Raw genomic sequence first — 24,992 nt, 5'->3', positions numbered from 1 at the left:
TTACTAATCCTAACTACGCTTGCATATTAAATGGTCGCTGCTTTGCGGGATTCTAGTCTGCGCATGCGTCGGTCCTACTCATGTGATGTGACGCACTCGCAGTTCTGGATGGAACTTGTCGCTCATGCGCAGTACAGCTAAAATGGCCGCTTTGTTTCTCACATGCTCTTCGCTTGCACTGCTGCTTTAGCCCAGCTGTTCGTTCTGCTTAACTCCTAATGGTATAGTTATTATAAAGTAAGGGATGTAGTATAGCCAAACATGGTATACAGTGTATTCATTTTTTCCCGTGTTTCTAAATTGTTTTCGCTTACTTTTCATGTAACATTCTTCGGGGGCCTGGGAGAGAGGTGCTACTCCATCTTGGAAGCCCGTGCGGTACCAATCACGTGATGGGAGAAAAGAGAGTCATACAGCAGTGGAACCCAGCCAGCTGGCAGTCAAAGCAAAGATGCTCCTGGGAAACTGACCTGCACCCCAGCGCGAAGATGCAAACTTGTACCTGCATTTGTTTCATTGTAATGTTGTACTGTGTACTCTATTGTCTTCTTAAGCTCACATGCCATGGGAACTGGAATGTAAGGGGTGGGTTCAAATATTGAATATTAATCCTGAGAAAGTCTTAAAATCAGGAGGTACAATGACCTAACCACCTCCCGTGTCCAATCAGAATTTAGGGAACCATACATTTGCAACATTGGTGGGTGGTACACTGACCCGAAAACAGTATAACTAGCCTAGGTTTAGCTAGAGAAATTGTCCGACTTGTCCGAATAGCTGACCTGTCACTGACCCAACGAACTCTATAGGTGATTGATACAGAGAGCTGCGGAGCACTCTGTCCGTAATTTCCACAAACTCAGTCGGAGTTTGGAAACCTTAAGTGCTGGCGAAGCACTTTGCTTGGAGATTCGAGAACCCAATCGGGGTTATTGGCAGATTCCTTGCAGAGAGGGAGTAGCGCAGGCATTGCATCTGAAGCTGCAGGTGTTGGTTGTACCCTTTGGTGAGCCCAGTCCTGATCAAAATCCTGGGGTTATCCTGTCCTGACTGTCCATGAGCTGTACCTGCTCGCCTACTGGCATCCTAAGTCCTTGAGGGTCCTTTCCCGCCTTTCCAAACTGACCCGTGGCCAGGGTTAGTCTCCATCCTGTTCTAGGTAAATATATTCAGTGTGGGTGTTTGTTTATCTAAATCTTTTCTCTCTCCCACCTTAAATAAAGCAAAATTTGCCTATGTCAATTTCCCTGTCTTTTTTTAAATTTTTACTTTTCATGCAAAGTATCTACTAGCATGTTCCATATTTTCTCCCTACCTTTAGTCAAACACTGAACTGTTTACATATATAGTATGTTCCATTCTTATCCTCCCTATAGAAAATAAGCACTTGTTGATATAGAAACTTTCATGAGTTTCGTTTTCTTCTTAACTGTTAGAATATTTAAAGCTTACTTTGATTAGTATGTTCCCTTTCTCTACCCGCCTTTAGTGACGTTGTGAAATTCTGATAGACTAAAATAGCGTGTTCCTTATTTTTTCCCCTCCCTTTATTCTTCGATTTATAGATGATTCTTACTTTGATTCATAGCTACACTATATTCCTAATCTTAGTCATTGATAGTCTGATCTGTGTAAATTTCATTCTCATGGCATATGATGACGAAAATTAATTAGATAAAGGTGTTGAAAGTTCTTGCATTTGTGGTTATTACAAAAGTATAAACATTTTCAAATGTACAAAGTATCAATTTTATGTTGTTTGCCTATCCACTGATAGCTCCTGATCCATTGTGATCTTAGGTACTTGTTTCCGAGGATTGGTAAGTCAGGTACACGGAAATAAATAGAAAGGAACAAGGATTGCTTATAGGAGTGTGTAGGTTACCTGATTTTTGAAATATAGTGATAAATACATTATGGGCCCAAGTGTGCATATTGGATAAATAAGAGTCGGGTGACCTTCGCGCTCTATCAGTAATTTTCTGGTAGCAGAGCTGTGGTTAGGACTAGTTAAGATAGGTAGATAGGTTACTTGCTGGTAAACTGTGAAAATTTTCAAGTGCTGCTAAAAATAATTTTTTCCCAAATCGATCGATCAAAGTATAATAAAATTAAATTGTTTTTGAAATGCTATGAAATGTATTTTAAGGTGTTGATGAAATGCTGCTATATGATTTTTATGTATTAACAATTTGTTAGTGATTGTTATTTGTTGTCTGGAATCCACGGGGTAGAATAGCGGGTGGTGAGTAGAATCCATCTCGCGGTGAGGTCAGTGGCTCGAGGAAAATTAGTGCATGGTTAGGCAGAACTGGAAGCGCTAATTAGGGTTTTCTGAATGAGTAGTTGAATAAATGATAGCAACGAGTTCGCTAATGAAACTTCAGTTGTGATATAACCTAGTAAGGGTCACACGAGGAAGGAGTAGTAGGTTCATCGGAGCTTGAGTGATAGCAAAGGAGTTCGCTGATGAAACTTTAGACTTAGTATATATCCCGGAAAGAGTGGATGAGTCAAAGAAGTAACAGGTTCTCTAATGCTTGTGTGAAGGGTAGGCAGAAGGGTCTATCCTTAGTGTATGAAAAGTAGACAGAAGAGGTTTACTTGCAGCGAAACAAAGCGTTCTTTATAGACACTCGAGTACAGTGGCGAATGTTATACCTTGTAAACTAAACTGAGCACTTGCACTTTAAGAAAAATTCAAAGTTTCTGTTACCTTGTGAAGGAGGGAGTCGGTCGCGGAGCTGCGCTGACGTCACTCTGTGCCGCGCTGGTATTGGTCGAAACAGCGGGTGTGTAACGAAGCTAGTATTGTAAAGGAGGGGTGAGTGCCGGTGCGTGAGACTGTGTCTCGCGAAAAAGACCGCGCACCCATTGGTCGAAAATACTTGCAATCACAGTGTTGATTGGTTGTTGGAAAGGTTGAAAGACGCGCTAGCATTGGAAAGGGATTGTAAACAAAATACGTAGTTTCACACGCAAACTAATTTTACGAAGTATATGTGGTATCCCGAATTTTTACCTGATCCGCAACACTTAGGTTTTGGTAAGGATCAGATGCTAAGAGGCAGACCTTACAATATGTACGGAAGCAAGAGAAGAATGACTTTCGCAGACAAGGTCAAGAATTATTTCAAAAAAGATAAGCCCATTAAAACTAGAGAAGGTGTAATCATTCCACCACCTAATACTCCCGCATCATTTATGATGTTTGACAAAGGATATCATACCTGTGTATGGTTGGAAAATTGGGTAAAGTATACCAAGGACGACGGAATCTTAGCATTTCCCCTAGATGGTACCTTTAATAGTAGAATTTTGTTTATTTGAGGACCCGAATGAATGACTTACACCCCAGACCAAGATTGACGCAATATGAGGCTTTAGAAGAATGGGAAATTGAGGCCTTGGAGCGAGACAGACCCAGAATGGATAAGGGAATAAGTAAATGGTACCCGAAAATGCAGAGAGAGACCAAAGAGAAAAAGATGAAACAATGGAGACAGAATAGGATGGTTGAGGGACTATATCCAGTATTTGGTGTAGACGAACCCGTAGGAGGAAAAAGCACAGAGAAAACCCGACACCTATTGGCTGCGGGTGAATCAGAAGATGAATACCTGGAGGATTTATTAATGAAAAATCCACCACCATATGATGAAGAGTCTAGGTCCCTGAGTTCGAAAAACCCATTTTTCAGACATCCTAGGGATAGAAGGGCCAGTACAACTGAAGCGACAGGACTAGGTTACAGACCTAGTGGTAATGAGGGATCAAGCATGTCTGATCCGACTATTCCCTGGTTATAGACCGATTTGTGGTGAGGGACCAAGTAGGACAGTTCCAACTGCCCCGAGTCTTTACCCTCCTTTAGTTCCACACGTGATACCTGAAACCTCTATGGAAAAGATTTTACAGGAACGAGAAAAGGAAGCCTTAGAGAAACAGAGAATTGAACTCATTCAGAAAATAACCCAGCTAAATACAAGTCCTGAAGCTCTGACAATTCCAGTAACTATTGGCCCCGTTGATCCCCTCTATGGGGATAGACAGGCTAGTCCAAAAACTCCAGTTATTACTCCAGCTGTAGTTCAGCCCAGATAAGAGCCTTTAATAGTTGATGACCAGGCAAGTGAATGCGAGTCTGTAATTTCCCTAATGGATTTGCCCATAAGAGAACCAGAAGGCAGTGCACAGAGAACCAGAACCCAGACTAGTGCAAGAGAAGTTCAGATGGAAACAGCTTCAGGTACTCGAAGTACTACGGTAGTGACTCCAGAAGAATTAGATAGATGGACCCGAGAATTAGAAAAAGTAAATCCTCAGCCAAAACCATTAGATATTTACAAATTAAGAATAGAATTGGAAGAACTAATGGCTGGGAACGTGGGACTAGACAGATTGAACACCCTTAGTGAGGAAGAGTTATTGTTCATCTGTAAAAGCATTACCAGAAACACCAGAGTGTTCCATGAGAAATTAATGGACACAGCAGCTAATATGGGAATAGATGTTAGCAGATCCAAAGTATTGCAGAAGCCCTACAGAGTAGAATTTTCTAACAAGGATTTAGAAAACATGAATGTGTCAGGGAAAAAGGTGCAGATAAGAGAATTGCTGAATCTATTACAGAAATGGGGAGATTTAGAAAAATGGAAAGCCAGATGGGCAAAGAAAAAGGAAGACAGTAAGTCCAGACAAATGACTTCTGAATATGTCCTAAAAGAAGTTGACAAGGCAGAGACTTTGTATCCTATGAGAGAAGTGCCAGGTGGGAAATATTTACATGTTTCATGGTCCCGACAAGATATTGTATCATTTACAAATGATTTCCCGAAATTACGAGAAAAGCCTGTAGAGTGGTATAGACAGGTCGAGAGATTTGTTAAGGTTCAAAAATGTCTTCTGAAGGACCTAGAAGGGTTCTTTGACATTGTAGTTCCTGTAGATTTGTGGAAAGAATGTAAAATTGCAGTTGATTGGCCCAGTGAGGAGTATGCCAGAGACCCAAGAACATGAGCCCCCTCAGCGGAGGTGATGAGACAGTATGACAAAGTAATACTGTATTTAAAAGGAAAAGTGCCAGCTAAAGAAACTGATTGGACCCGCATAGATTGAACTACCCAAAATCGTGATGAAACTGTACATTCATATTATGAACGACTGTTACAAGTGTTCAAAACATACAGTGGAATAGATAACATTGAAATGAAGGATATGACCCATTTTATTTATCGGTTCGTGTTAGGGCTAAGACCTGAGCTCTCACAGTGGATTAGAGACAATAAAATCTGTTGGCAAGGAAAACCTATAGATGAGGTCCTGAAATACGCTAAGTATTGTGAAGATGAGATGGAAAATAAACGGAAAGCATTAAAAGAAAAGGTCATGTGGGCCCAAGTAAAATTAGCAGAGCAACAAGAAAAGCAGTTAGGTAAAATGAATAATAATACCCCTAATCAAGGCCCTTGGGCTGGAGGGAAACCCCGAGTAGAAATGAGCCGAGAGGATGCCCGGAAGAAATTCCCCTGTCACGGGTGCGGTCAGATAGGGCACTGGAGAGACGAGTGTCCCATGCTACAGAATGGTAATGTGCCCAATAATGATTTAAATCCACAGGTGCAGAAAGAGGGGCCACGAAAGACACAGCAGCAGGTAAAGCAGACACAGCTGCCTCACGCACCTAGGCCAAACTATAAGAATAGAGCACAGCAGAATGAGGAAGTCGCGGTATGGGAAGGAAGGGAGGATAGAAATGCAGCAACTTCGCAATTCCTGTTGAATGATACATTTCTCTGTGATGAACCTTACTGACGGGGCCTGAGGGGGGAGGACGAGGAGTGCGTGCTTGGCGCCTCCTTGCCGGTAGACCAGACTGGACCATACATTGAAGGAAAGGTTGAAGGAAATGACGTCACCTTTCTGTTGGACACTGGTGCTACCCGTTCTACTGTGAGAACAGCAGACGTTCCAAACCTACCCCTCTCGGGAGAAGCCATCCAAGTAGTGGGTGTTTCTAATCAGATGATTAGTACCTCAGTAATTGAGCCCATGGAAATCACGATAGGGAATTTTAAAGAGATGCACAGATTTGACGTCCGTGATTCCAGTCCTGTGAACTTACTGGGACGTGATTTGCTGTGCAAAATGAACTGTACCATCTTTTGCACACCAAAAGGCGTTGAAATTCAGACCCCAGATGAAGATGGACTTTACAAATTAATGTTAATAAGGCCTGACTCAGAAATTAAGAAACTGACAATACAAGACTTACCTGAAGAGCTCCAACAGACAGTGAAACCAGAGGCGTGGGATTTCACTGGAAAAGATGTAGGATTAATGGCAAATGTAGACCCGATCCAAACAGCCATAAAAACAAATGCAGTTTACCCAGATACCAAGCAGTATAAAATGAGTGCAGAAGTGAAAGCAGGGGTTGCCATTGAAATAAAAAGATTATTGGAAGCAAAAATCATACAAGAGGTGATGAGCAGTCCTTGAAATTCGCCCATAATTGGAATTAAGAAGCCTAGTGGGAAGTACAGGGTAGTGCAGGACCTGCGCAAGGTAAACAAAATTGTTGTTCCTTGCTGTCCTATTGTGCCAAACCCTGCAGTGATTTTGTACCAAATTCCATGGAATGCTGGATGGTTTACCGTCATTGACTTATGTCACGCATTCTTTTGAATCCCATTGCATCCAGACAGCAAATTTCTTTTCTCATTTGAATTTGACAGTCATATCTATGTCTGGAATCGTGTTCCTAAAGGGTACACAGAGAGTCCTTCGATTTTCAATCAGATTTTGAAGCAATGCCTTGAATCATTAGTCTTACCTGGAGAATCAGTTTTGGTCCAATACATAGACGACCTTTTGGTGGCGTCTAAAAGTCGGAAAGACTGTGTTACTGATACCATTGCCTTATTGAATCATTTAGGTAAAGGAGGACATAAAGTATCACCAGACAAATTACAGTTCTGTACCAATTCAGTGAAATATCCGGGGCATCAGATAGAAAAAGGTATCCGAAAAGTCACTTCAGAACGAATTAGGATAATTCGAAACATGGAATTACCAAATACTCAGAAAGAAATAAGCATGTTTCTAGGAGTTGTAGGGTACTGTAGACAGTGGATTGTGGGATTTGAAGTTCTAGCAAAACCATTATTAAAAATGACAAAGAAAGGAGCAAAGGATCCAGTGGAATGGGATGATGAAAGCATGACATCTTTTGTGAAATTGCGAGACTGTCTTTGCACAGCTCCCGCATTGAGAATGCCTGACTATTCAAAAGACTTTGCCCTGTTTTGTGACATACGAGACAATTGTACACTTTCAGTCCTAACTCATATTCATGGGCTGACTAGACGTCTGGTGGCATATTTCTCTGCTACCTTGGATCCAGTGGCTGCTGGACTGCCTGGATGTCTGAAAGCAGTAGCTGCAACTTGCATGAGTCTTGAACAAAGTGAATCCATTGTCATGGGACATCCTGTAACTGTGTATGTCCCACATGCAGTTGTAATCCTACTAACCCGAACCAAAACTCAGTATCTCACACCTAGTCGGCTGACTAAGTATGAAAGAATCCTGGTGGGTGCAGCAAATGTAACCATTACTCGATGAAACATACTGAATCCAGCAACTCTATTACCAGATACACTGGTTGCAGAAGTCAAAGAAGAGGTCGAGCATAATTGCATTGATCTGACTGAATTTAGTATGAAACCACGCCCAGATATCAAGGAAACACCCCTGCCTATAGAAGATTTGCGGGGAGAAAATTACAAAAAACAATTTGATGGACAGAATGTAGATCAATGTCTTACATTCACCCCAGTACAAGGATCTGGGCCTAAATCCATCGTTTTTTGCACTCCACACCACCCTGGGTCAGATAATGGCTTTATGCAAATCAGCTCTGACCCTGTGCCCCATGGGAACAGTCCAGTCCGAACTACAAGAGCCATATCTTTCCCAGACCGGAATCAAGCATCCGAGGACCGGACCGGTTTCGAGGTAACACCTCTCATCAGCCCGGCTGGCTTGACTCCAGTGGTGTGGAGGCTCTGGGACCCACGTCTGAGCTACCCCAGTACACTCAGGGAGAAAATTACAAAAAACAATTTGATGGACAGAATGTAGATCAATGTCTTACATTCACCCCAGTACAAGGATCTGGGCCTAAATCCATCGTTTTTTGCACTCCACACCACCCTGGGTCAGATAATGGCTTTATGCAAATCAGCTCTGACCCTGTGCCCCATGGGAACAGTCCAGTCCGAACTACAAGAGCCATATCTTTCCCAGACCGGAATCAAGCATCCGAGGACCGGACCGGTTTCGAGGTAACACCTCTCATCAGCCCGGCTAGCTTGACTCCAGTGGTGTGGAGGCTCTGGGACCCACGTCTGAGCTACCCCAGTACACTCAGGGAGAAAATTACAAAAAACAATTTGATGGACAGAATGTAGATCAATGTCTTACATTCACCCCTGTGTTGCCAGACAGCTTGCTTGCTCCTATGGCCCGGCTGATACATGGAGATACACACATAGGGAGAGACGCAATGGTCCGTGTCTTCAAACAGACATGGCACAATTCGAAGTTCAGGAACATTGCAGAGGCACTCTGCCAGAGGTGCTTAACTTGTCAGCAATTTAATCCTGGGAAGAAAACAGTGGTATTGTCAAGTACAATTGGAAAAGCAGAGGGCCCTTTTGTCAGCCTACAAATTGACTTTATACAGTTACCCCCCTGTAAAGGAATGAAGTACGTCCTTGTCATAGTCTGCCTGTTTTCAAAATGGGTAGAAGGTTACCCAGCTAAGAAAAATGATGCTATTACTGTAGGAAAATTGTTACTAAGGGAACTGATACCTAGGTTCGGTTTTCCAGTCACAATTGAATCAGACAGAGGTGGGCATTTTTCAAATGACGTAATAGGCCAGCTCTGTGAAGCATTTAAAATTACACAAAAACTGCACTGTGCATATCATCCAGAGGCTTCTGGAGTAGTAGAACAGCTGAATGGCACTATAAAGTCAAGATTGGGGAAAATGTGTGACTCTACTGGAATGAATTGGATAGACGCTTTACCCCTTGTCCTGATGGGACTAAGAAGTATTCCAGACCGAAAAACAGGCCTGAGTCCCCATGAGATACTGATGGGAAGAGTAATGCGGCAAGCATGGGTACCAGGACACAAACTGCTAAGTATTTCTGATGATTTGGTACTAGAGTACTGCAAGCAACTGGGTGACCAAGTGCGTTCTATCTCTCACCAGATTGGGGAAGACGCCGTCGCCAGGCCAACAACTCCAGTCCATAATCTGAACCCAGGTGATTGGGTTGTACTAAAGAAACACACCCGGTCGAGTTGCCTTGCACCGAAGTGGGGAAAACCAAGACAAGTGATTCTTGTCACCACAACCGCGGTGAAGTGCGCAGGTGTGCCAAAGTGGATCCATGCCAGTCATACGAAGAAGGTGACAGAAGAAGAAGCAACTGAGGCTGAAGGTTGTGCAGCTGAAGGGTCTCCAGATGTTGGTCCTGAAATAGCTGATGACGAACAACCGAGCACCAGTCAAGACGAGTGGGTCCCAGTAATCGATCTGACTCTCGATCAGATAAGAACCCGAAGATACACCTACTTAGATAGAGAGTGGGAAAGTGAGGACGAGACAGGAATAGAAGGAGATAATCAGATAATCGAAATCCACGTCAAATCTGATGAGGAGGAAGGTCAGATAGGGACAGGGCAGGTTATCGACACACCTCCAAGAACTCCAGAGACTGAAAAGGGACAGTTAGAAATTAGGGCTGAAGTTCATGCGGAAGAAAGCCAAGGGTTCGAAGTGCATGAACAGGATCAGATAGAGATAGACAAATGCGTTCAGGAAACAGAATTTGAAACAAACAAAAGTCAAAATCAGCATACACCTGAACAAGGCCAGCTTGGTAACCAGGCAGAAGAGACTGAAATAAGACCTGGAACTAGTCAGACAGGAAGGAAAGAAGACAGCGTTGAAATAAATGTGCCACAACTGAATGAAAATAAAAGACCATTAGAAGAAAGCAAAACAACAGTGCCAGTTAAAAGACTCAAAAAGAAGAAAAGTGAACCAAGATTCATAAAAAGACTGAGACTAAGACTGAAAACTGTAGAGGAAAAACTAGAAGACAGAAAACAGGCCTTCAGTGAAAAGGAGAAAGCTGAAGCCAAGCCTAAAAGAAGAAGTGTCCGAATAAAAAGACAAAACGAAAAATATCAGAATCCTGAGTGGACTTACCTAGTGTTAGAGGAATTTGAAAACCTTGAGATAAGTGACGAGAGTGGTGAAGAACTGATTGCTGACCAAGTTTCCGAAGAAGAAGATCCTACCTGAAAGTTACCTTGTGTAAGCAGCTTGTGAAAAAGGTTTCAAAGAGGGGTTGGAAAACTTCTTTTGAGCCACAATGTCTGATTCTAATGTGAATGGAAGACCTAGACGAAACTGTTGTAAAACATGCTGCAAAGTATGTTTGTGAAGTGTAGCAATAGTACTGATATTATGGCTAGGACTAACAATTACTATTCCGTTCATGATGAGTAAAGACACTAACCTGTACCCTACTAAACAAGTGACAAAAGACACAGAAGTTCTGCAAACAGAAGAGACACCACGAAGTATAGAAAGACATGAGAAAACACTTAGCCTTAGACAGACTAAAATGGACTTAGATGCATCAGATGAGGGAAGACTACATTATCACAGAATCAAAAACAGAACTCATTTAAATGTATTTGCAAACCTTTTAGTACACTACGTAGAAGCCATGAAAATAGAAGACTGTTACGTTTGTATGAAGCTACCCACTTCTGTAGCTGAAGGTGTGACCTATCACCATTTACCCTTAACCTATGGAATTTCCTGTAGTATTTTAGCTAGCTTATTTTATAGAGGAACATTACAGTATTATTATTCTAACACTGACGTAATCTTTTCTGAACTTCCTATACGTGGAAATCTGAATATTGTACATACTAAAAGTGACGTGACACGTTATATGGGAGAATACTTTCTGACACTAGGTACTATAGATTTAGGTGAAGCACACAGAGATAACTTGACCTGTTCATTACATGAACAAGAAAAAATGTTTCTAAACATGGCAGAGAAAAGAAGGGAAAGTTTCCAAAGAAAGGCAAATGATAAAAGACAGAAAACTCCTAAATGGGCAGAAAACATGGAAAGCACCTCAAATGGTGAAGCTAACCCTGCTTTGTTGCTGGATTTCGAAAGAAAAGGGAAACTTTGTCTTCATAGAGAAAAGACTAGTTATTATAATAATATATTCATCGGTTCCAGTGAATGCGAACACAATTACAAGGTAATTGGAGGTTGGGGTTTCAAAAATGGGTCAGAACCTGTGTTTCCCTGAATTTATTATATATGTGGAAACAAGGCTTATTTCAAATTACCGGATCACTGGTATGGAAGCTGCTATTTTGGAATTGTCTTCCCGAAAATATACCATCTGAATGAAGCCGCTGGAAGCAATGAAAATACTAATGGATTAGTGCGTAGTAAAAGAGAAAGTGTAGGAGAAATTTTAGGTGATGTATTTAGTGCATTGATACCTGGAGTGGGAGTGGTTCTGAATACACACCGAATTTGCAAATTGTCTACAGTGGTGGATCGGGTATCAACTGGCATTGCTGCTGGTTTCCTGCTGGTCAACACCGAAATGGTTGCGATCAGATCTATGGTTTTACAAAATCGACTTGCTCTTGATACCTTATTGGCAAAAGAGGGCGGAGTCTGTAGAATGTTGAAAGTGCGTCATTGTTGCACTTACATTCCTGACAAAAGTGTTTCTAACATAGGTAAAAGTCTTGTGAGTAAAATACTGATGCCAATAGCAATAATAAGTTTAATCGTGCTAATAATAATAATTTGCTGTAAATGTCAAAAATGCAAAAAGAAGTATGCTGTGAATAAGAGAGGAGTGAAACGGAATGTTGATGAGCTTGAATTGGAAGAACTGAATAATCAAATTTATAAGAGAATGAAGAATTACCATCCTAAAAAGGATGCAGAAAAAAGGCTGAACTAAAAGTTCGTAGAAATTGAATTGAGTGAAATGTAGAAGTTGGCATCTGGTTCCATTAATAGTGATGATAGTAAATGTCATCAAAGAGGGGATTGATGGAGCAAGAATTCGCACAGTTCGCGACCTGCTTGTATTCATAAACCTCGAATAACGTTAACGTCTTAACCAACATGTTTTGTCTTATTAATATTGCACTTATACACTACACGGGGGTGTCCCAGTGACGCTTGCCTATGTGTTTACTAATCCTAACTACGCTTGCATATTAAATGGTCGCTGCTTTGCGGGATTCCAGTCTGCGCATGCGTCGGTCATACTCATGTGATGTGACGCACTCGCAGTTCTGGAGGGAACTTGCCGCTCATGCGCAGTACAGCTAAAATGGCCGCTTTGTTTATCACATGCTCTTCGCTTGCACTGCTGCTTTAGCCCAGCTGTTCGTTCTGCTTAACTCCTAATGCTATAGTTATTATAAAGTAAGGGATGTAGTATAGCCAAACATGGTATACAGTGTATTCATTTTTTCCCGTGTTTCTAAATTGTTTTCGCTTACTTTTCATGTAACATTCTTCGGGGGCCTGGGAGAGAGGTGCTACTCCATCTTGGAAGCCCATGCGGTACCAATCACGTGATGGGGGAAAAGAGAGTCATACAGCAGTGGAACCCAGCCTCCTGGGAAACTGACCTGCGCCCCAGCGCGAAGATGCAAACTTGTACCTGCATTTGTTACATTGTAATGTTGTACTGTGTACTCTATTGTCTTCTTAAGCTCACATGCCATGGGAACTGGAATGTAAGGGGTGGGTTCAAATATTGAATATTAATCCTGAGAAAGTCTTAAAATCAGGAGGTACAATGACCTAACCACCTCCAGTGTCCAATCAGAATTTAGGGAACCATACATTTGCAACATTGGTGGGTGGTACACTGACCCGAAAACAGTATAACTAGCCTAGGTTTAGCTAGAGAAATTATCCGACTTGTCCGAATAGCTGACCTGTCACTGACCCAACAAACTCTATAGGTGGTTGATACAGAGAGCTGCGGAGCACTCTGTCTGTAATTTCCACAAACTCGGTCGGAGTTTGGAAACCTTAAGTGCTGGCGAAGCACTTTGCTGGGAGATTCGAGAACCCAATCGGGGTTATTGGCAGATTCTTTGCAGAGAGGGAGTAGCGCAGGCATTGCATCCGAAGCTGCAGGTGTTGGTCGTACCCTTTGGTGAGCCCAGTCCTGATCCAAATCCTAGGGTTATCCTGTCCTGACTGTCCATGAGCTGTACCTGCTCGCCTACTGGCATCCTAAGTCCTTGAGGGTCCTTTCCCGCCTTTCCAAACTGACCCATGGCCAGGGTTAGTCTCCATCCTTTTCTAGGTAAATATATTCCGTGTGGGTGTTTGTTTATCTAAATCTTTTCTCTCTCCCGTCTTAAATAAAGCAAAATTTGCCTATGTCAATTTCCCTGTCTTTTTATAAATTTTGACTTTTCATGCAAAGTATTTACTAGCATGTTCCATATTTTCTCCCTACCTTTAGTCAAACACTGAACTGTTTACATATATAGTAAGTTCCATTCTTATCCTCCCTATAGAAAATAAGCACTTGTTGATATAGAAACTTTCATGAGTTTCGTTTTCTTCTTAACTGTTAGAATATTTAAAGCTTACTTTGATTAGTATGTTCCCTTTCTCTACCCGCCTTTAGTGACGTTGTGAAAGTCTGATAGACTAAAATAGCGTGTTCCTTATTTTTTCCCCTCCCTTTATTCTTCGATTTATAGATGATTCTTACTTTGATTCATAGCTACACTATATTCCTAATCTTAGTCATTGATAGTCTGATCTGTGTAAATTTCATTCTCATGGCATATGATGACGAAAATTAATTAGATAAAGGTGTTGAAAACTTCTTGCGTTTGTGGTTATTACAAAAGTATAAACATTTTCAAATGTACAAAGTATCAATTTTATGTTGTTTGCCTATCCACTGATAGCTCCTGATCCATTGTGATCTTAGGTACCTGTTTACGAGGATTGGTAAGTCAGGTACACGGAAATAAATAGAAAGGAACAAGGATTGGTGATAGGAGTGTGTAGGTTACCTGATTTTTGAAATATAGTGATAAATACATTATGGGCCCAAGTGTGCATATTGGACAAATAAGAGTCGGGTGACCTGCACGCTCTATCAGTATTACATGGTAAATAACAAATTCTTAGGGGCCTGTGGCACTGTTTGCAGTGCCACCTACATACAGATTTACCAAATCGGTAAATTTACTGATTCGTTATTTTACAGAATCAGTAAATTTACCGAATCTGTAAATTTACCGATTCTGTAAATTCAGACACCCTACATCTCAATCACCAAATACTGGTTGGTAAAGGCTGAAATCGGCCGTTACCGACCGGTATTTGGTGACCTACATCTGGCCCATAGTTCTGTCTTGAGTAAATATTTTCTTTTTAATTATTTTTTATGTCAAAAAAGATTTTTTTCAAATTTGCAAAACATTTACATTTTTAACATTATGATTGCAACACAAATATCACTTTAAACATTCACATATACATATTTCTAATTCCCCCATTCAACCTTTTCACATACTCAAGCACACATCCACTGCATTCACAGCTATCACTACCTATTTACAATTCAGTTTTGTTCAATCTGTTTTAATTTAGAACAATGCCATAGAAACCAATACCATCATTTTATATTTTTATACACACTTCAAACTTTGTTGAACATTCTTATGGCTAGAAAAGACTGGTAAATAGCTGTGAATGCAGTGGATGTGTGTGAAAATGTTGAGTGAGAGATTGAATGGGGGAATTAGAAATATGTATATGTGAATGTTTTAACGTGATATTTGTGTTGCAATCATGATGTTAAAAATGTAAATGTTTTGCAAATTTGAAAAAAATAATTGACATAAAAAATAATTAAAAAGAAAAGATTTATTCAAGACAGAACTATAAGTCTATAGCACATGTTGTTTGGTCTTTCAATATGGTTGCACTAATTAGGTTATAAATAAAATAACAGTATTGGTGCTTGTTTAGTTAAATACAGGTCAGTGGCTTGGCCTTACTGTTGGGAGCCCAAACCCAGTGGTGGTATTAGAAAACATAACATCTCAGCATAATTTCCATAATTAAGATATAAATCCTCCGAGTCAAACAAAGTATAATATTGCAATTCAGAAAGCATTGCATTCATATTATCAACATCCCAATCATTTTTAAAAAAAAGTTTTTATTGCAGAACCAAAATATATATTGCATACATTTATAATCACCTTGCTTTGCCATCATCAGTACGTATTGTCTCGTTCGATTGCTATTCATACACGGCCTGTAATGCCCACAACCCGGAGGTCGGGCAGCGTCAAGCGATGGATCATCATTCACATCAACCTTTGACTGTTGAATTTTCCTCATGCAATGGTGTTTTTAGTCTGTGTGAGGAGGAGCTGGAGGAGTTGGATGTACAGTCAGGTTCACCTAAATTGGACACGTTGGAACATTTCCCCCATTGTCTTTCCCTGTCTTCTCTCATGTTCTTTCAGAGCTGAACCGGGGATCACTGGCCCTTTTAGGAGTCAGGCTTCCCGGAGGAGGCGTACAGATCACGTGAGGCGGAGTCCTTCAAATGGGGTGCCGCTGAAGGAGGAAGTCGTTCTGCAGGACCAATGGTCGAAGAACGCCAGGAGAGAACTCTTGCCAGAACCTACTCGGTGTTGCCACAGGACAGCGCGGGAAGCCTACAGTCGGAAGAAGCGGACGCATGAGAAGAAGAGAGCCGGAGCCGTGAGGGACCCGAGGAAGGAACAGACGGGCAGCCAGACTCTAGCTGGCAACGCGACAACTCGAGCCACGGCCCTGGAGGGACGTGGCTCCACAAGGTACGAGGGCGCATTTCCTCTGTCTAGTGTCGAGCATTGGAGGGAGAGAAGGGAGGGGAAGCTTCAGTATAACGGGCCAGTCTTTAGTAGCACAGGCGTGACTCACTGGTGACGGTTAAGGGTGACAGCTTCCCACACGTTCCTCGTCCCGTATCAAACCCTATGGTCTCCGAACAATCCCCTTACAGGTTTCTTTTGTGCTTCTTTCCTTTTTGGTATCGGTGACTGACGGCCATCCATCCTGACACGAGAAACCAGCAGTAGAGAGGAGGTCGAAACCGACTACAAGTTCCAGAAGGCTTTGCACCGGAAAGTGTTGTATCTTGGTGAAAAGGACTCTAAAGACGTTATACCCGTCCTATTTTCTCCTAGAAAACCTTGTTTATAATAAATCCATTGAACTAGATACCTTGACTCCTAGTCTGCCTCTCCACCACCCCACACGTGGTGTCAGAAGTGGGATCTCTAGGCCGCCTCCACAATGGAAAACCTCATTCAACAATTAATTCGGGGACAGGAAAAATTAGAATGGGCGTTGGAAAAACAGATGTCTTCTGCCAATGCAGACCGGGAACTTGTCAAAGATGGATTAGCAAACCATGCCGACCAGATGTTGAAGGTGGCTGATGACCGTAGAGATCTAACCACCCAACTACAAATTCGAGCGGGTACTGGTCCTAATGTTTCCCTTCAAAAATATGCCACTGGAGAGGATCCCAATGCCTTTCTTCTCAATTTTGAAAGGCCCGCACGAGCCTCTGGGTGGCCCGAAGCGAAGTGGTCTTTCTTCCTCGCTCCCCTGTTAACCGGAGAAGCCCAAGCCGCATACCAAGTGGCTAACCCCAATGGCAATACATCCTATAAGGAAATTAAAGAACTTATTTTAGACCACATGGGTATGGACGCTGAGGCCTACAGAGTAAAGAAAGAGGTACGCCATCTGACAACCCAAAGACATTGTACTTTAAGTTAAAGGGAGCCGCTGATAAGTGGCTGCAGCCCCAGAACCATTCCAAAGACGAAATCATGGCAATGATATACTTGGAACAATATCTCGAAGCTCTCCCATATCCTATTCAGAGGTGGCTTAAACAACACCATCACCTTAGCCCAGAACAAGCGGTAGAGATGGCCACAACGTTCTATAGAGCGCAGCCCAGAGCGTTGCCTTGGGATACAGAAAAGACCCCAAAACAGACAGGTAATGTGGGTAAACCCAAAAGAAATCCCGTGAAGCCAGTTCTAGAACCTCTGAAACCTAGACCTTTCAAGTTGGACCCTCCCCCACTACGGAACCCACAATGCTTTGAATGTGGAGAGTGGGGTCATATCGCTAGGAACTGTCCCAGGAAAAGACAGCAAGAAGAACCCATGGACATTGGATGTATACCTCGTTCCATTTTATATTCAGTGGAACTGGGTCCTAGTTTTCACGTAAGTGTACAAGTAGAAGGGACAACAGTAAAAGCGCTCCTTGATTCCGGATGTAAACAGTCCGTCATCCTGAAATCTTTAGTTCCTCCTTCCCAGGCAGTAATGAAGGCAACAGTACCTATCAGATGTGTTCATGGGGATGTAAAACCTTATCCGTTGATAGAGATGCCAGTAACTCTTCCTACGGGGCAAACTTTAGTGGGTAGGCTTGGGGTTGTCCCTACGCTCCCAGAACAAATGATAATAGGTCAGGACAACCCGTCCTTCCTCTTTCTTTTGCAAGAACGGTTACGAAAACATCCTTCCTCTCTCTCACAACATAACAACCTCCACACTCAAGCCCCTTGGCTCCTGGATACTAGTTTCAGGTATGCACAGAAAAACGACCCAACACTTCGACCTGCTTGGGAACAAGCGGAACAACCCTCTTCTTCCTACCCTTCTTTCTCAGTACAGAACGAACTGTTATATAGAGTAGGGAAGCGGGGAGATAATCCTCAGCTGGTAGTACCTCAAGCCTTTAGGGAACAGGTCCTATTTTTTGAGCATTCACATCTCTTGGCGGGACATAGGGGAGCGCAAAAGACCACACAAATGTTGTTACAACATTTTTACTGGCCAGGGATATTTGCACATGTCACGAAATTCTGTCAGGAGTGTGAGGTTTGCCAGAGAAAGAACCCCTATACACCCCCAGAAGTCCCCTTGCAACCTCTCCTGGTTATAGGCAATCCTTTTGAAAGGGTCGGAATGGACCTTATCGGACCCCTTCCACGCACAAAAAAAGGGCACGTATATGCTCTGGTGGTTGGGGATTATGCCACAAAATATCTGGAAGCCTTTCCACTAAGAACCCCTACCACACAGAATATTTCAGAAAAGTTGATGGAACTATTTTCTCGGGTGGGATTCCCTAGGGAAATCCTCACTGATCAAGGAACTCCTTTTGTTTCAAAATTGATGAAACAAATATGCAAGACACTAGACATCTCCCATATCAAAACATCCGTCTACCATCCGCAAACCGAAGGGTTGTGTGAACGCTACAATGCCACTCTTAAACTGAGCTTAAGAAACTCTTAACGGTGGAGGGCAGAGAATGGGACATGTTCCTTCCACTGGCTTTGTATGTGGTACGGAGTCAAGTACAGTCAAGTTTAGGGTGTTCCCCCTTCCAACTACTGTATGGAAGAGAAACCAGAAGTCTCCTAGAAATTACCAGAGAGATTTGGGAGCAAGAAAAGGAGGAAGAGACAAAGTCTTTCCTTGACTATACCAGAGGTCTACGATCCAAACTGCACAAACTAAGAGAGTTCGCTGATTCTAATTTAGAAAAGGCCCAAACTAAACAGCAAACGCTGTATAACAAAGGAAAGAAGTGGAGACAGTTGTCTGTGGGTGATTGGGTTCTGGTTCTGTTGCCTACTGCCATAGGGAAAAACAAGTCGGGGTGGCAGGGTCCTTATAAGGTGACGGAAAAAGTCGGCCTCACATCTTACAAGATACAGGTCCACCTAGGAAGTGGCAACTATATCCCATTAATCTTCTTAAGAAGTGGCTAGGGCCTCCTCCTCAAGACGTACAACACATCGGGGACGTCTCCTCTTCCACCTGTACACTGAAACAGTTGGTCATTAATCCAGACCTAACCAAGCAACAGGAAAACACCCTTCAGAACAACCTAGCCCCTTTTGCACACATCTTCTCTGATTTACCAGGGAGAACCACACTAGCAGAGCATACCATCGCCACTCAACCAGGGAAAATAGTGAAACAAAAGCCATACAGAATTCCAGCTGCTAGAAGGATGGCTATAGAGAAAGAGGTAGAAAACATGCTAGACCTGGGTGTTATCAAACCCTCAACCAGCAATTGGTCTTCCGCTATAGTATTAGTGCCAAAACCGGACGGATCTGTCCGCTTTTGCATTGATATTTGTGTTGTGAATTCTATATCAAAGTGTGACTCTTATCCCATTCCTAGGGTGGATGAGCTAATAGAGAAGTTAGGGGAAGCCCAGTTCATTACTACACTTGACCTTACTAAAGGTTATCGGCAGGTGCCACTTAAACAGGAGGACCAAGAAAAGACCGCTTTCTCCACCCCTAGCGGCCTTTACGAGTTTACGGTCCTACCCTTTGGGTTACATGGGGCCCCTGCTACTTTCCAACGGTTAATGAACCAAGTATTGCAAAACCACCAGCAATATTTCTCAGTTTACCTAGATGACATAGTCATCTTCAGTCCTGATTGTGACACTCATCTCCAACACTTTACCCAAGTGTTCACCGCTCTGCAAGACGCTGGCCTACATGTAAATGCGAAGAAATCAAAAGCAGGATTTAGGAAGGTGAAATATTTGGGCTATCTATTGGGTAATGGAGTCATAGAGCCACAGTCAGAAAAAGTAAAAGCTATAGTAGAGGCCCCTTTTCCGTCTACAAAAAAAGAAGTTAGGGCGTTCCTAGGTCTCCTTGGATATTACAGGCGCTTCATTCCCCAGTATTCTGAGCTGGCGACGCCCTTAACGGATTTACTTCAAAAGAATGTCAAACAGAAGGACCTTCACCAACACACAGCTGCTGCTAGGAAAGCCTTCCAGGACTTAAAAACAGCCATTACTTCTGCTCCTGTTCTCCGCTCTCCTGATTTCTCAAAATCCTTTCAACTACATACAGATGCCTCCAAACATAGTCTGGGTGCTGGCTTATCACAAGCTGCACCTAATGGCATCGAACATCCTGTCCTTTTCATCAGTCGGAAACTATTTCCTAGGGAGCAGAAGTATCCTATAATCGAAAAAGAGTGCCTGGCTATTTAGTTGGCTGTTGAGAAACTCCACTATTATCTGGAGGGAGCCCATTTCTTGCTTTTCACGGATCATGCCCCTTTGCAATGGATGAGTCGCAATAAGGGAAACAGTCCGCGCATCCTCAGGTGGTTCCTCTCATTGCAGCCCTTCTCTTTTGAGGTTATTCACCGAAAGAGTACTGAGAATGCGAATGCTGACTTCCTTTCCCGGTTTCCATTGTTCCCCGATCGTGAACAATCTGGGGTAGGGGTGTGTGAGGAGGAGCTGGAGGAGTTGGATGTACAGTCAGGTTCACCTACATTGAACACGTTGGAACATTTCCCCCATTATCTTCCCCCGTCTTCTCTCATATTCTTTCAGAGCTGGACCGGGGATCACTGGCCCTTTAAGGAGTCAGGCTTCCCGGAGGAGGCGTACAGATCACGTGAGGTGGAGTCCTTCAAATGGGGTGCCGCTGAAGGAGGAAGTCGTTCTGCAGGACCAACGGTCGAAGAACGCCAGGAGAGAACGCTTGCCAGAACCTACTCGGTGTTCCCACAGGACAGCGCGGGAAGCCTACAGTTGGAAGAAGCGGACGCAAGAGAAGAAGAGAGCCGGAGCCGTGAGGGACCCGAGGAAGGAACAGCCGGGCAGCCAGACTCTAGCTGGCAACGCGACAACTCGAGCCACAGCCCTGGAGGGACGTGGCTCCACAAGGTACGAGGGCGCATTTCCTCTGTCTGGGGTCGAGCATTGGAGGGAGCGAAGGGAGGGGAAGCTTCAGTATAACGGGCCAGTCTTTAGTAGCACAGGCGTGACTCACTGGTGACGGTTAAGGGTGACAGCTTCCCACACGTTCCTCGTCCCGTATCAAACCCTATGGTCTCCGAACAATCCCCTTACAGGTTTCTTTTGTGTTTCTTTCCTTTTTGGTATCGGTGACTGACGGCCATCCATCTGACACGAGAAACCAGCAGTAGAGAGGAGGTCGAAACCGACTACAAGTCCCAGAAGGCTTTGCACTGGAAAGTGTTGTATCTTGGTGGAAAGGACTCTAAAGACGTTATACCCGTCCTATTTTCTCCTGGAAAACCTCGTTTATAATAAATCCATTGAACTAGATACCTTGACTCCTAGTCTGCTTCTCCACCACCCCACAGTCTGCTTTTACTGTTTTTTCCCTCCCATCTCCCGAACCCCTTCCCCTCCCAAACTTCTAGCTCCCTGCCTTCCTCTCCCACCCGCCTCTAAGTGCCCCCACCTACGCCCGATCTTGCTATTAGAGTACATGCGTGTATGCTAACAGGAGTATTTATGTAGAAAGTGCACCTGGCGTGCTCGTGGGAATCTCAGCCCCTGAGTTAGAACCTTCTTCCTCCTCCTCCAACATACTGTCTCGCAAGGCTTGCACCAGCGTTTCCCACGCAGTTGCTGCCTCCAGTGCTTTGTCGTCAGCCTTGCGGCGAGCCAGCTGGAACCTGAGTGTACTTTCGCTCGCCGCCCATTTGAGAAACTCATTAATCCACCTCCTGTGAGTGGGCCCTTTTTTCGATTTCCAATTTCTAGTTATTTCCCACTTGGCCAGGATCAACCCCATATCAATACATTTGCTCGTGGTCCTATTCTTGGGTGTGTGCGGGAACCAATGCAATACCCCAACCGCCTTGCTATATTGCATTTCCCTATTCGTTACTTCATTTATTGTCTCCCCAATCTCCCTCCAATAGTCCTGTAGGTGTGGGCAGACCCATAGCATATGGCCCAGGTCTGCCTCTGCCGCATTACATCTGGGGCATGCTGCGTTCTCTACTCCAAAGTACTTTCCTATTTTTCTTGGTGTGAGGTAGGCTCTATGGAGGACATAAAAGTGTATCAGTTGAAAACGCGCGTTTCTAGTGCTCTTCGGTGCCCGCCTCACCAATTGCGCCCAAGTGGTATCAGGGATCTCTAACTGGAGGACTGCTTCCCATTTAGTCTTCAGTATTGTCAGAGGTTGCAGATTCTCACGCAGCATTCTGGAGTATAGACACGTCACCGCTTTATAAGTTCCAGCCGCCATCATAGTGGATTGGCAAGCCATGGACATGGTGGGCTCTAGTAGCCCTTCCCCCCAGTGCGCCTGCATGGCTCTGGTCACCGCTGCGTGCATCAGATAATCCCCCCTCGGGAGGTCAAATCAATCCAGCAGGGTTTGATAAGGGATTAACTCCCCATCTTCATATAGGTCCCCTAACATTTGCAGTCCTGCGTCCTCCCATCCCTATAATCGCGACCAATCACCTCCGTGAGGGAGCGACGTTACCATTCCTAGTGGTATCTTGGGTGCGTACATGCGTCGCACTCCCGCTCGCCGTCTCGCGCAATTCCAGCAGAGTCTAAACGTCTGCTCCTCCAGAGATAGGTCTCTAAGAGTTAGTTTCTGCTGTAGGGTAATGTACGCCAGCATTTGGCGGGGGGTACCCCGGTCCCTCTCAAGCTCCGGGCCTCGATACACTCTCGCCACTTCTTGTGTGAAAATCTGCAATTGTGCCGCTAAGTAATAGAGCTCAAAATCCTCCCTCGTCCTTCGGACGGAGTAGCGTAGCCAGCGCTATTCTGCGTCGGCCTGTACCCCAAAGGAATGATATCAACGTCGATCTGAGCTGTTGAAAAATAAAGCCGGGAATCCACACTGGTAGTGTGCGGAAATAGTAAAGTAGGCTTGGCAGAGCTATCATTTTCACCAGCGAAATGCGTCCCGTCACCGAAAGCGGGAGGGTGTCCCAATAGAACATACTGCCCCTCAGTGCCCGATACAGCGACCCACATTGCCCTCCAGCATATCTGCAGCCTTATGATACACATGCACCCCCAAATATTTCAAGCAATTAGGCTCCCAATTGAGCAGCGGGCGAGTGGTAGGTCATATCTCCCCATGTCGCAGCGGGAATAAACATGATTTAGACCAATTTACTTTTAAACCTGACAGCCTGCCAAAGAGCGCCAGAAGTCTTTCAGCGCCCTCCAGCGCCTCGTTTGCGGCTTCTAGAAATAATAAGAGATCGCCCGCATATAGCGAGATAGCCTGCTGGCTTCCCCTGTTAACTAGGCCCTTATAATAATGTCCCGTCCTGGCTTCCGCTGCAAACGGCTCTATAGCTAAAGCAAATAACAGAGGGGATAATGAGCACCCCTGCCTTGTGCCCCGGCTCACCCGGTATTGGTGCAATATAAGGGAACCCACCCGCACCTGTGCCATCGCTGAGGTGTACAACACTTTCGTCCAGCCTATGTACCCGTCTCCAAGGCCAAAGTGCTTCATGACCTTGTACAGATATTCCCATTCTAAACTATCAAACGCCTTCTCGATATCCATTGATAACACCAAAGGCGCTCGCGCATTCAGCAGTGGGTCACCCATCAATCGTATCAGTCTACGAATATTGATGGTAGTGTTTCGCGTGGGGATGAAGCCAGATCGGTCACTATGGATCAACTCCGTCATGTGTTGTAATAGTCTGGTCGCCAATATGGTACTCAGGATTTTATAGTCCGTTGTAAGCATGGACAATGGTCGATAAGACGCTGGACTACCGCTCTCCCTCCCCGGTTTCAACAGCGGAATCATCAGAGCTTCGCTCATGGATTGAGGTAGTCTGCCTCTAGTCTTAGCCTCATTGTATACCGTTTGAAGCCGCGGAGCAAGGTGCCCTATGTATCTGCTGTAAAATTCTATAGGCAAACCGTCCAAGCCCGGGGTTTTGTTCCGAGCCATCTGCTTCACAGCATTCCTTATCTCCCCCAATGTAATATCACCTCCCAGGGCTTCCGCCTGCTCTTGGTCTAGCTGCGGTAGTTGCAGCCCCTCCAGGAAGGTGTTGATCTCACTTTCTTGTCCTTCTAACGCGCTTTCATAAAGCGTACTATAGTATGATTGGAAGCAGTCCAGTATTTCTGTTTGGGTGTGGCATATTTGGCCCTCTTCCCGCTCGATGGCCAATATCGGGTGGCTGCGCTACGTGGGGTTAGCCAGCCAAGCTAGCAGCGTCCCAGCTTTGTCCCCCTCTGCATGCGTCCTCGTCAGATAGGCCTTGTGGTCGAAACCACAAAACCGTTCCATTTCGACCGCCACTGCTTCCTTGGCTGCACAGACAGCCCCCTGTAGCTCAGGATGGTTAGGCCGCGCGCCAGCTCGGTCAACCGCAATGTCCTTTCTGCTTTATTCAAATCACTCAGTAAAGCCTTATGCACTCCCGCAAAGTTCCCTATACAGTGGCCCCTGACAACCACCTTGAAGGCATTTCACTCCATCGCCCTGGATGCCGTGGTGCCATCGTTTTCCTCAAAATAGTGTGTAATCCTCTCTCCCAACGCCTCTCTAAACAGTGAGTCATCCAGTGTATCTGGCCGCAGTTGCCACGTCGGGACTCGCGAGACCTTAGTCATCCAATTTAGCGTCAGAAGCAGGGGATTATGATCGGACAACGTGCGGGTTAGGTACTCAGTATTTGCTACAGCGGAGATCACGAGCGGGGAGCACAAAAAGGTGTCCAGGCGGACATGGAGGTCGTGCAGACTAGAATAATATGAGTAATGTCTCTCAGTTGGGTGTTGCGCTCTCCAAGCATCCTCCAGCTCCCATCTCTCCTGCCACTCAAGCCTACGCTTCGCCAGTCGATGCACTGGGGATGCTCCTAGCGGTGGATGGGACCTGTCCAATGCTGTGACTACCACTGAGTTAAAGTCCCCTCCTATTATTATGGGGCCCGCTAAGTAGCCTGCCAGC

Source organism: Lissotriton vulgaris, chromosome 6 (assembly GCF_964263255.1).
Source record: "Lissotriton vulgaris chromosome 6, aLisVul1.2, whole genome shotgun sequence".
Lineage (NCBI taxonomy): Eukaryota > Metazoa > Chordata > Amphibia > Caudata > Salamandridae > Lissotriton > Lissotriton vulgaris.
Note: the sequence above shows the minus strand (reverse complement) of the source record.